Below are 12,902 nucleotides of genomic sequence, written 5' to 3'. Positions count from 1 at the left end.
ATAAAAGAGCAGTAATCATTTCTCGGGCACCCAAGATTTCCAGAGGAAGCACAACAACATGAAACCAAAGTACACAACAAGTGTACATCTAACTCACACAAGTCCTCATTCAAGTGTCCAAAAAGAGGCAAGTTCCAGACAGGGGTCGACCACACCTCACAAGGTTGTCCCTCGGCCCCCAAAGACCCCACCGCCTGGACCCAACTCCAGCAGCTTCACCAACACTCTCAAACGACCCCAGACCCCTGCGACGACTCTCAAAGGCTGTCTGCATCTAGGCACTTGTCCCCGTCACAAGGCTGTTCAATACAGACTGTCTCTCCAGCGCCTGTTCAGTCGTAGACGGCCTCGGTTGCCTCAGTTTCTTCTCTTTCCGCCGCCATTGCAGGTGGCCCTCGGAAGCACCCTCTTCACGTGGCCCAGTACTCCGCTCTGTCTCCTCCAGGCCTAGGATCCGACGAGCCCCCTGCAGCGACTTCACCTGGCGCAGCTGGTCTCCCCAGCGGAACACAAGGCAAAAGGGATGACCCCATGTGTAAGGCGTAGAATGTGCCCGAAGATGCTCCATGATGGGCTTGAATTCTTGTCGCCTCTGCAATGTCCGCATAGAGAGGTCTTGAAACAGCTGTAGCGTGTACCCTCTAAACTGGACCTGAGGAAGGTTGCGCATTTTCTGCAGGATACTTTCTTTAGTCCTAAAATTGTGCAGCCACGCCAAGATATCCGGAGGGCACACACTGTCTCCCCCCATCCGACCTGCTCTGTGGACCCGGTCCAGTGTGATCTCCTGAGATTCATCGGGACCGAGGATGGAACGGAACAGCGCCATGACGAACTCTATAATGTCTCCACCCTCCGCTCCGGTCGGGGCTCCCCGGACGTGAATATTGTGCCTTCTCGAGCGATTTTCTAAGTCCTCCGTTACAATCTGCAGAAGCTCCTGCTGCTCCCGAAGATGCAAGACCTCCTGTTGCAATTGCTCGACTTCTTCCCCCCCAGGAGATCTCGTTGTTCTCCATACTCGACACCCTTTCCCCCAGCGACGTGACATCTGCTCGCAGATCCCGCATCTCCTGGGAAATGTCTCTGCGCAGCTCCTGCAGATCCATCCTGAGAGAGTCAAATAAGGAGGTGAGGAAACCTTTCGTGACCGGAGCCCCTCCATCGTCCTCCGCCTCGCCCCGGTCATCTGGCCCTCTCGCTGAGGCAGCCCCTTCAGCCGGTTTGTCCTGTGGCAGGTGAGACCTTGTTAGCATCTCCCTCACTGACTGGTCTCTCTTCGGCTTAGAGGACGCCATCAGGGTCTTGCTCAACAGCCGAGTGGAAACAGTACCCACCGCTGTCCTCCTCACTGTTCCACTATCTAGCTTCTCCGCTGGATCACCACCATTCACCGGGACCACCTGGTCCGACCCCGGGATCTCCACCAGGCCAAGGCGAGGCAGCCGTCCTCAGCTCCCTTGCCCCGTCGTGACCGTCTCTCTGCTGCTTGTCCCTGTTGCTGGGCCCACCAGGGGACGGCTCACGGCTATCAAGGCCCAGGGGAGCGCCCTGACCCAAATACGTTGCGGCGTGGGCCGAGATGTCTCGCCAAGTCGCCAGTCTGCCCCTCTCCCGGAACACCGTGGGCCCACTGCTCTGCAAGCTCCTAGGGGACCTCTGGGGCTCCAGCCCCCGGTCGCTGCCTCGCCGCGATCCAAGCAGGCCCTCCCGGGGCCGCACGATCACCGAGGCGCTGGGCAGCACCATGTGCTGCGACTCTCACATGTGGCCCCCTCCCCTGGCTCCGTACCTCTGCGGCCCGACCGCTGTTGCCGACTCCTTCGGGATCCCAATTTATGACCGAGCCTGGAATGGGCCCGCGGGCTCTTTGCCTCCTTTTTGGCGTCCCTCGAGGCCGCAGTACCAGCCGCCGAGCCCGCAGCACTCGACCGCGGCCTAGGCCCGCACCATCTCTCGGCCGGCTGCTCCGTCGGCCGCCACGTACCTGGCCGATTCCCGGATTGTGCCCGCAGGGCCTCTCTGTGTCCTCCAGGCGCCGGGGCGTCCCTTCCGAGGGTGCCCGGGGCCGTTCAGTAGCCGGAGAAGGCACAGGCGGGGGAGCTCGGGTACACACGTCCGCTCACGCCGCCATCTTGGCCTCGCCCCCCACATATGCACTTTAGCACTGGTTAGAAGTGGTAAAGTGCACATAGTCCTAAAACCAGCAAAAACAGTGTCAAATAGCGGAGGGAGGTAGGCAAAAGGTTGGGGGTGACCACCGTAAGGCTGTCAGGTCTAATAGAGCCCATGCAAAATGTGTCTGCAGGCCTGCCATTGCAGCCTGCGAAAAAAGGTGCATGCACCTTTTCACTAAAGGTCACTGCACCAGTTCACTGTAAGTCACCCCCATGGCAGGCCCTCTTAGCCCAGAGGGCAGGGTGCATGTACCTGTGCTTGAGGGCACCCCCGCATGCGGAGGAGGTGCCCCTACCAACTACAGCTCCATTTTCCTGGACTTCATAAGTGCGGTGGAATCCATTTTACCCGTGTACTGGACATAGGTGTCTAGCTACATAATGGTAACACCGAACCTGGGCATGTATGGTATCAAACATGTCAGAATTATACCCCAATACTATTGCCAGTATTGGTTGTATGATTCCATGCACTCTGGGGCTCCTTAGAGGACCCCCCGTATTGCTCCTACCAGTCTTCTGGGGATCTTCGGGCAGCCTGCACTGCTGCCACACCACAGACAGGTTCCTGCACTCTTGCTGCTTTGCCAGCTCAAGCAGACAAAGGCGAAACAAAGGATTTACTTTCGGAGAGCGAGGCGACACCCGTTCCTTTTGGAAATAGGGGTTACCTGGCTTCCGTAGGGTAGGCTGCCCAAGCCACCGATATGCTTTGAAGGGCACATTTGGTGCCCTCCTTGCATGAACTGGTTTGCCCCAGTCCAGGGACCCCCGGTCCCTGCTCTGGCGCGAAACTGGACAACTAAAAGGGAAGTAACCACTCCCGAGTCCATCAACACCCTAGGGATGGTGCCCAGAGCTCCTCCAGAGGGTCCCTGGGTTCTCCCATCTTGAATCTAAGATGGGCAGTGATCTCTGGGAGCATCTGAGTGACCAGGTCAGTCAGGTGATGTCAGAGCCCATCCTATTAAGTGGTCACCTGGATAGGTGACCAATCCCCCTTCATTGCTATTTAGAGTCTCTCTCTTTGGTGGGTCCTCATATTCGGCTTCCAAGATTCCAGCAGGACTCCTTGGCAACCTCTACTTCGCCTTCTAGCCACTGGAACCACAACTGGATGCTCCAGGATCTTATAATCTGCACCCACGAAGAAGACTATGCTTGCAGCATTGTTTCCATGGCTCCTTCTAGCTCCTGCAACATTTCACCGACAGTGCATCCTCTGAGGGCGACAAGTCTTCAGTCTGCACAAGAATGAAGAAGGAATCTCCCTTGGAGTGAATGAGTCTCTCCCCTGCATCCGCAGGCACCAACTGCAATGACGACCAGCTGCATGGATCTCCTCTCATCCTGAGCTGCGTGGATCCTGCATCTCAGCTGGTGGTCCAGATTAGTCTTCTTGGTCCTCTCTGACAGCTGTCCATCGTTGGTGGAGGTAAGCCATTGCTTTCCCACACAGGACAGTACCCCTGTGCACCATGTCTCTTGCAGCTACCAAGGCTTGTTGACATCTTCTCCAAAGGATTTTCAGGCTCTGTGTACCCCCAGCACTCCTTGTGACTCACAGCCCTCTATGTGCTTCTCTTGCAGCGTGGGACCCTTTTCCAGTTGTGATGCATGGGCTCCTTGGCGACTCCTGGTTCCTCTCCCTGTGGGTCTCCTGCCTTTTCTTCTGTGTACTCTCTGCCTTGTGGAGGGTCCCCTTAGGACTCCCCAGTGGGTTGAGAACTCCTGGACCTTGCTGGTCCCCAGCAGCTCCACTTTTGGCTTTACTGGGCCAAGGCTTGTTGGTCGCTTTTCCATGCCACTGACCAAGTGCGATCCTCCATCCAACGAGGGACGTCGTCTGCATCCTCTAGGAACTCTTCACCTGCTCCCGGGCTGCATTCCCGACCATCTTCGTCCTACCTGTAGGAAAGTACCATCTTGCCTGGCATGTTACCCCCATTTTTACTTGTGTGTCAGTTTGTTTTTGCCTGTCTCACTGGGATCCTGCTAGCCAGGCCGCAGTGCTCATAGTTTGTGGTCTGAATGTGTGTCACTCTGTAGTGACTAACTGTATCACTGAGGCTCTGCTAACCAGAACCTCCGTGGTTATGCTTTCTCTGCCTTTAAAATTGTCACTATAGGCTAGTGACCATTTTTACCAATTCTAATTGGCACACTGGAGCACCCTTATAATTCCCTAGTATATAGTACCTAGGTACCCAGGGTATTTGGGTTCCAGGAGATCCCTATGGACTGCAGCATTTCTTTTGCCACCCATAGGGAGCTCAGACAAATATTACACAGGGCTGCCACTGCAGCCTGAGTGAAATAACGTCCATGTTATTTCACAGCCATTTTACACTGCACTTATAAGTCACCTATATGTCTAACCCTCACTTGGTGAAGGTTAAGTGGAAAGTTACTAAGTGTGAGGACACCCTGGCACTAGCCAAGGTGCCCCCACATAGTTCAGGGCAATTTCCCCGGACTTTGTGAGTGCGAGGACACCATTACACGTGTGCACTACATATAGGTCAATACCTATATGTAGCTTCACAATGGTAACTCCGAATATGGCCATGTAACACGTCTAAGATCATGGAATTGTCCCCCCATGCTAAATCTGGTATTGTGGTGCCAATCCCATGCATCCCCGGGGCTCCAGCATGGACCGCGGGTACTGCCAAACTAGCTCTCTGGGGTTCTCACTGCAGCTACCGCTGCTGCCAGCCCACAGACAGGCTTCTGCCCTCCCAGGAAGGCAGAACAAAGGATTTCCTCTGAGAGAGGGTGTTACACCCTCTCCCTTTGGAAATAGGTGTTAAGGGCCTGAGAGGAGAAGCCTCTCCTGGCCTCTGCAAATGCTTTGAAGGGCACAGATGGTGTCCTCCTTGCATAAACCAGTCTACACCGGTTCAGGGATCCCCAGCCCCTGCTCTGGCGGGAAACTGGACAAAGGAAAGGGGCCTGACCACTCCCCTGTCCATCCCCACCCTAGGGGTGGTGCCCAGAGCTCCTCCAGTGTGTCCCAGACCTCTGCCATCTTAAATCCAGAGGTGTGAGGGCACAGTGGAGACCTCTGAGTGGCCAGTGCCAGCAGGTGACATCAGAGACCTCTCCTGATATGTGGTTACCTGACTAGGTGGCCAATCCTCCTCTGAGGGCTATTTAGGGTCTCTCCTGTGGGCTTTTCCTCAGATAACGATTTGCAAGAATTCACCAGAGTTCCTCTGCATCTCCCTCTTCGACTTCTGCCAAGGATCGACCGCTGACAGCTCCAGGACGCCTGCAAAACTGCAACAAAGTAGCCAGAAGACTACCAGCTACAGTAGAGCCTAATCCTGCTGCCTTTCTCGACTGTTTCCTGGTGGTGCATGCTATGGGGGCTGTCTGCCTTCACCCTGCACTGGAAGCCAAGAAGAAATCTCCTGTGGATCGACGGAATCTTCCCCCTGCTAACGCAGGCACCAAACTTCAGCTTCACCAGTCCTCTGGAACACAGGTGGTGGATCCAAGTGACCCCGACAGTCCAGTGGTCCATCTGTCCATATTTGGCAGAGGTAAGTCCTTGCCTCTCCTCTCCAGACAGTAATCCTGTGAACTGCAGCTGCTAAGGCTTCTGTGCACTTTTGCAAGGAATCCTTGTGCACAGCAAAGCCCAGGTCCCCAGCACTCCATCCTGCATTGCTCAACTCGCTGAGTTGACCACTGGCTTCGTGGGACCCTCCTTTGTAGTGTTGAGACGACCGCCGTACTCAGTTTTCTTGAACCCGTGTTCAAGTACTTCTGCGGGTGCTGCCTTCTGCATGGGCTCTCTGTTGCTGAGGGCCCCCTCTGCCTCCCCTTCGAAGTGGCGACCTCCTGGTCCTTTCTGGGCCCGGGCAGCACCCTTTTCCTTAAACCGCAACCTTTGCAGCTAGCAAGGCTTGTTTGCTGTCTTTCTTCAAAAAAACAACTCTGAATTCTGCAGCATTCCTTGGGACATCTTCTGTGCAAAGGAGTAGTTCCTGGCACCTCCCGTTGTTGCAGAATCTTTGGCTTCGTCCACCCGGAGGCAGCCCTTTTTGCACCTTCATCCGGGGTTTAGTGGGCTCCTGCCCCCCCTGGACACTTGCATGACTCTTGGACTTGGTCCCCTTCCTTTACAGGTCCTCAGGTCCAGGAATCCATCTTCAGTGCTTTGCAGTCAGTTGTTGCCTTTGCAGAATCCCCTATCTCGAATTTACTGTCTTTCTGGGGTAGTAGGGTAACTTTACTCCTACTTTTCAGGGGTTTGGGGTGGGTTATCTTGGACACCCTTCGTGTTTTCTTACACTCCCAGCGACCATCTACACACTACACTAGGCCTGGGGTCCATTTGTGGTTCACATTCCACTTTTGGAGTACATGGTTTGTGTTGGCCCTAGGCCTATTGTCTCCTATTGCATTCTAATGTGTTCTACAGTGTTTGCACTACGTTTCTAACTGTTTACTTACCTGATTTTGGTTTGTGTGTATATTTTGTGTATATTACTTACCTCCGAAGGGAGTATATCCTCTGAGATACTTTTGGCATATTGTCACTAAAATAAAGTACCTTTATTTTTAGTAACTCTGAGTATTGTGTTTTCTTGTGATATAGTACTATATGATATAAGTGGTATAGTAGGAGCTTTGCATGTCTCCTAGTTCAGCCTAAGCTGCTCTGCTATAGCTACCCCTATCAGCCTAAACTGCTAGAACACTTCTAATCTACTAATAAGGGATAACTGGACCTGGCACAAGGTGTAAGTACCACAAGGTACCCACTATAAGCCAGGCCAACCCCCTACACTACTTTCCTACATTGTCCTCCTGGGCACTAGGGGGCACTGTGATAATTCGCTTTGGGGTTTCCTAGTACCCCCAGCACCCCTCTACACAACCGACTTACCTAGGTTGGGGTCCTGCATTCGTATTCCATTTTTTAGAATATGGTTTAGGGTCCCTCTAGGGTCACTATTGTCTTTTCACATTTGCACTATTTTCTATAGCTATTTCTGCCTATTTCTGATTACTAGTGTACATATCTAGTGTGTTACTTACCTCCTATTAGAGGGTTGTCTCTCTTGTACTTTTTGGTAATTGTGTCACTAAAATAAAGTACCTTTATTCTTGTAACACTTGGTGTTTTCTTTCATGTGTGTAAATGCTGTGTGACTACAGTGGTATTGCATGTGCTTTGCATTTCTCCTAGATAAGCTTTGGCTGCTTGTCCACTGCTGCCTCTAGAGAGCCTGGCTTCTAGACACTGCCTACACTACACTAAAAGGGGATACCTGGTATATGGTGTAATTACCTTAGGTACCCACCACACATCAGGCCAGCTTCCTACAGGCTGCATCCTCGACTTCCAGCTCTCCTGACTTCTGAGGGATGCCTGGGACGCCCCTCCTTGGGTTGAGACTCCTGGTCCCCAGCAGCTCTACAACTCTTCTTCTGCAAGTGTTGCCTTTGCCAAGGCTTTTTAGTGGTGTTTCCACACCACTGATGGACTGCAACTCATCTTCCGACGTGGCACATCGACTGCATCGCTTCTGGAACTCTTCTCTTGTGCTGCATGACTGCTGGTTTTCACCGTTGACCTGGTCCTGAATCTCCAGAAGGGTGGGTAGTGGTTCCTGCTACAACCGGACACTCGAACTGGACTTGGTCCCCTTCATTTGCAGATCCTCTTCGGTCTGGATCCATCTTCTGTTTCTTCCAGTCTTGCTTTGGTCTTGCACAATCCTTTTGCAAAGTTTATCTGTGGGTTTGGGAAAAAACAGCTACTTAACTCTTTTCTCCTGGTCGCTGGGGGGCACCCTGGTACTTACCTTTTGGGGTTCCTGGGTCCTCCAGGCCCCTCTACAGATTCCACCTACCTGGGGTGGGAGTCTGGCTTTCGAATTCCATTTTGTTAGTGTATTGTTTGGTCTCCCCCTAGGGTCTTTATTTTTTACTCTTATATCACTGTTTTCTATTACTTTCTATGCCCATTGCTGATTACTAAGGTTTTTATATTAGTGTGTGTACTCTCCTGCTTTTAGAGTATTGCCTATATAGTATTCCAGTATTTGTGTCACTAAAATAAAGTACCTTTATTTTTGTAACCCTGTCGTACTTTTATGTGTGTAAGTGCTGTGTGACTGTACGTGGTATTGCATAAGCTTTGAATGTCTCCTAGATGAGCCTTTGCTGCTCATCCACAGCTACCTCTAGAGAGCCAGGCTTCCTAGACACTGACTACACCTCACTAATAGGGAATACCTGGACCTGGTATAGGGTGATAATACCATAGGTGCTCACCACACACCAGGCCAGTTTCCTACAGATATGTGTAGGAAAGCACCCTTTTGGCATTATTGTTTCCCACTTTGTGTCAGGTATCTGATGTGATTTTATCTGAAAGTGCACTGGGTTCCTGCTGACCAGGTCCCCAATTCAGATCTCTTCCCAAAACTGCGCAGTTGTTTCCCTAATTGACAAAACCTTTAGCATTCAATGTTACTCCTTAGTAAACGGTATCCCTGGTACCTAGGATCTGGGGTACTAAAGAGGGGCCCCTAAGGGCTGCAGTGTGAATTGTGCCACCCTTGGAGATCCCTCACCAAGCACATGACAGGCTGCCATTGCAGGCTGCATGTCTTGGTTAGACAAAAGAGAAAACAGCATGGCACACAGTCTGTTACCATATACCCTAACAATACATGCAGTATATGTAGTCACCACTCTAGCAGACTTTGAGCCCTAAGGCAGGATGAACTACATTTCACGTGAGAGCATATCTGGATGAGCAGACATGCCCCTGCTATGTCTTTGTTGATTCTTAGACATAGTGATTGATCAGGGAAGCCATTTAAATAAATTTGCTGGAGACTGGTCACTATGAATCACCGACGATATGATGGTTTCACTGAAGATAGGGATGTTTGGTATCAAACATCTTGTATTGGTGAACACACATTGATGCTAAAGTTACCAGTACATGCATCCAGAGGGCACCTTAGAGATGCCCCCTGAAAACCTACCAGCTACTAGTGTGTTGACTGACTGGTCCTGACCAGTTGAGCCACTTTATCCATGTTTCTGACCTCCTAAAGTGAGAGCCAGCGCTTTCGGACGCCAGATAGAAAAGCCTGCACTGGAAGGGGGTTTTGACACCTTCTCACAGGCAGAAAAGACATTCCAGGGCAGGAAGCTTCAAAGGCCTAGCAATCTTTGTAATGCAATCCAGGTGTCTCCAGATGACGATATGACTAACCCCATTGTTCTGACCCCACTTCTTGGCACAAGACAGGACCCTAAAATTAGTTAGAATAGGAGGTGTACCCACATCATTTCAGTCCCACCCCTAAGGTGGATGTACTGAAATGAACACCACTTTTTAAATTCCTCCATCTTGTTTTGGAGTTTAGACCTCTGGGGCCAAGGTGACACCCAATGGTCATAGACAGGGTGTAGACACCCTAAAGGTGGGCAACTCACTGACTGGCACCTGACACTCAGTGTAACACCCCTAAATTGAGTATTTAGGTGGCACCCCTGAACCCAAGAACTCAGATCTTGACGACCTAAGAAGCCTAAGGGCATGGAAGAGTCACACCAGCAGAAGAGGAGAAAAGAAGCAGCTACTGGTACCAACCACGTTGGCCTATTTGCAACCCTCGATGGACTCCGCACCAAAAAATGACTCGTCATGCAGCTGAGCCTCCAGAAACCCATGAGGATAGTCTGCCTTCGAAAAAGACTCAAGACTCCCATGATCAGCGAACCTGCTTTCCAACCAACTCTAAAGAAAGGACTCTGCATCCTCCGGAACCGCAAAGACCTGACATCTGAAGTGACTACTGCATCCACCGTCAATGACCCGAAATGGAGTGGACCTCCAGTGCGAACAAGGTTCCCCAGCTCCGCAGAGACTAAGTCTATTCTGGTTTCTCCCCTCCTGGACTCCCTTGTAGTCGTCTGCAGCCTCTGCACCCAGGCCCTCTCTCCTGCAGCCTCTGTGGTGAGAGAAACCCAACACCTGAGGCAACCACTGCACCTGTTACCTACTGCCCGATTCGGAGTGGGTCCCTGGTGTCAGCGATGTCCCACAGCTCTTCTGAGCTTGAGTCCACTGTGGTTTCACCCCTTGTGGACTCTATGACGACACTTGCATCCTCAGGCCCCCCAACAGAGTGTGCTCCCGGAGACAGAAACCCGACACCCAAGGACACCCCTCCATCTGTCGCCCCGGGGCTTTGGAGAAGAGGACCAAAGGTGCATCTACGTCCCTGAGCAACCCAAGTTTGTTACCTACCTGTTGGTTTTCCCCGACTGGCTTCCTAGCTAGAGCCTGCAGCCTATTTACCCGGAGAGCATTCCCCATAGAAATACATTGGGCACCGATGCACTACTGTCCCTCAGCACCAGGCCTCCTCGAGTAACCTGCTGGTGTGGTCCTGACCCTTGCCCAATAGTTACCTTAAGTCTCAGAGATTGGTCTCGTAAGTCATCGTAAAGTACACGTTTGTTGAACTTGTTTTCCTCCCGTAGTTTAACAATGAAGAACTCAAAAATTGCACTTTCACAAGTGAAAAGTATTTATGCTTGAAAGCATGCTTACGTTGTAGCAAAATTCTCAGTTTCAAAATATATATAAAAAGAAGTTTTATTTTTCTAAGTTGGTCTCAGAATCATTCTTTGAGTGTGTATCTCATTTATTGCCTCTGTGAGTACAACAAATGCTTAGCACTACCCTTTGATAAGTCTAACTGCTCGCCCACACTCTACAAAGTATAGCATTAGTACTACCTACTATTGCCTCTGCAAACCAATTGAGGATCCACTGGACTGTCTGTACGGTGTACTTCTTTTTAGTGCATCATATAGGGAGCCAGCTTCCTACAATATGGTGCTGTTCAGGGTCTTTCCCCCACAGCAATGATACCAGGATATTCGGCTATGATCCTGATATTTCAGCCATGGTCCTGGATCTTGGTGAGAGGTTCTCTGAGCCTTCTCAGTCAGTTAGCCTGATGTGTCCTGTTTGTACACTTCACAAGGTGGCATATGCAGGCCCTGCAGTGGGTCCTGAAGTCCTAGTGGGTCCAGCATCAAGGAAATCTGTCCAAAACCACCCAGGTTTTGAAGGAGCTTGCAGTGGTGGCTGCTTGACTGCAGCCTGACTAGCATCAGACCCCTCTTCCTTCTCCACTCGGAGTTGGCAATGGTTATGAATGAAGCACTGCTGGATTGGGGTGATTACCTGGGAAAGGAGAAGACCAGAGAGCTCTGGCGGAAACCCAGCTCCACTGAAATTTGTTGGCACTAAGTGCCATCATCTTGGTGTTAAAGGCCTTCCCATTGTCCATCAAGGAAAGGCTTGTTCATATTCTCATGGACACCCCCACCGCCATGTGCTACCTCTACACGCAGGCCAGGCTGAGACCTTGGGTCCCAAGCCTTTGCCAGGAGGTACTGCAAATCTGGAGGCGCTGGAGCCTCACAGCAGTTCCCTGATGATGGACCACCAGGTGAAATCTTTAAACATCAACGGGAACAAGCTCAGCCTGGGGCCCCTCGTGGATCTCTAATGTTGCCTATACACCGAGCTGGTAAAGGGCATCCTCAAGCAGTGAGTAGAACTCTTACTGGACCTGTTTGCCATCATTGACAACACAGATTTTCACAACTTTTTGGAGGCTGGAGGCCCAAAGAAGACTCATTTAGGAGAGGCATTCATGCTAGAGGGGATTGTGGGAGTCACGTACGCCTGTTTGCCACTGCCTTGTTTATCCTGACTTCTGAAGAATATCAACAAAGACCGGGCCCAGCTCATCCTGTTGGCTCCAGATTGGGTAGGAGAAGGTGTTACCTGGAACTTCTGGACATGAACATTTGTCCACTGATATGGCTACCAGTGCGTGAGTTTCTTCTGTTGCAGCAACAGGGCAGGGTTCTGCTCCCAAGCATACACAATCTACACCTCCATACGGGGAGATTGAGCAGCTGCAGGTGACTGTTTGATCTACCACTAGAGGATGTGGATGTCCTCCTCGCGCCCAGATGTCCCTCTACAAAGTCTGTCTGTGACAGGCAGGGAGCAGGTTTGTCTGCAAAACAGAAATTTTTAAATAAAAAAACAAACTGTAAGTTGTGTCTTTGTGCTGTCTCTAGCCAGATTTGACACTGATTCCCTCCCAAGCCATTTGTGATGTTGCAGTGGGCTCTTAATTTGTTCCTCTCATTTCTAATATACACTACCTTGGAGCCCATGCACAGTAGTGCTGCTGTGTCTTCTGACTCTCTAGACTGCATTTTTCATTGCAAGCACTTAAGCTCATCATGTGAGTTAGCGCCAGGTTTTCTCTATGCAGCCACCCTTTAATGCGTTTTTACCAGACAATCTGATGTTGAGGTCAACATGACGCTGTTTCTGGTTGGGCAAATCCATCACCTTGCCATCATTCTTTACTGTGCCTCAACCCTTGAAAGAAGAGAGCAACTCCATTGGTTGGACGCCATAAGAGCCTGAAGGTTCTACATCAATCACACCGAAGACCATGGGGTTGATGATCAGCTTTGTGGAGTTCTCAAGAGCAAAGTAAGGTAATGCGATGTAGAAATGTGCTCTGTCACATTGGATAGTCCTCTGCATTGAAACTTGCTCTGCATTGGCTAAGAAGCAGAGTCGAACACAAAAATTTATGTCTGTGAGGGGTGGCACTTAAGGGATGAAATGAAGTCAAAGTG

General features: G+C 51.0%; 1 protein-coding gene across 3 annotated transcripts in view; it reads left to right on the top strand.

The window, feature by feature from the left end:
- Positions 1–12,902, top strand: part of SMCHD1 (structural maintenance of chromosomes flexible hinge domain containing 1) — a 2,128,336-nt gene that overhangs the window by 1,846,863 nt on the left and 268,571 nt on the right. The gene's annotated exons all lie outside the window — the stretch shown is intronic.

This window comes from Pleurodeles waltl, chromosome 2_2, assembly GCF_031143425.1.
Source record: "Pleurodeles waltl isolate 20211129_DDA chromosome 2_2, aPleWal1.hap1.20221129, whole genome shotgun sequence".
In the NCBI taxonomy this organism is placed as follows: domain Eukaryota; kingdom Metazoa; phylum Chordata; class Amphibia; order Caudata; family Salamandridae; genus Pleurodeles; species Pleurodeles waltl.
The sequence above is the reverse complement of the archived record's forward strand: the minus strand, read 5'-3'. Positions and strand labels throughout refer to the sequence as shown.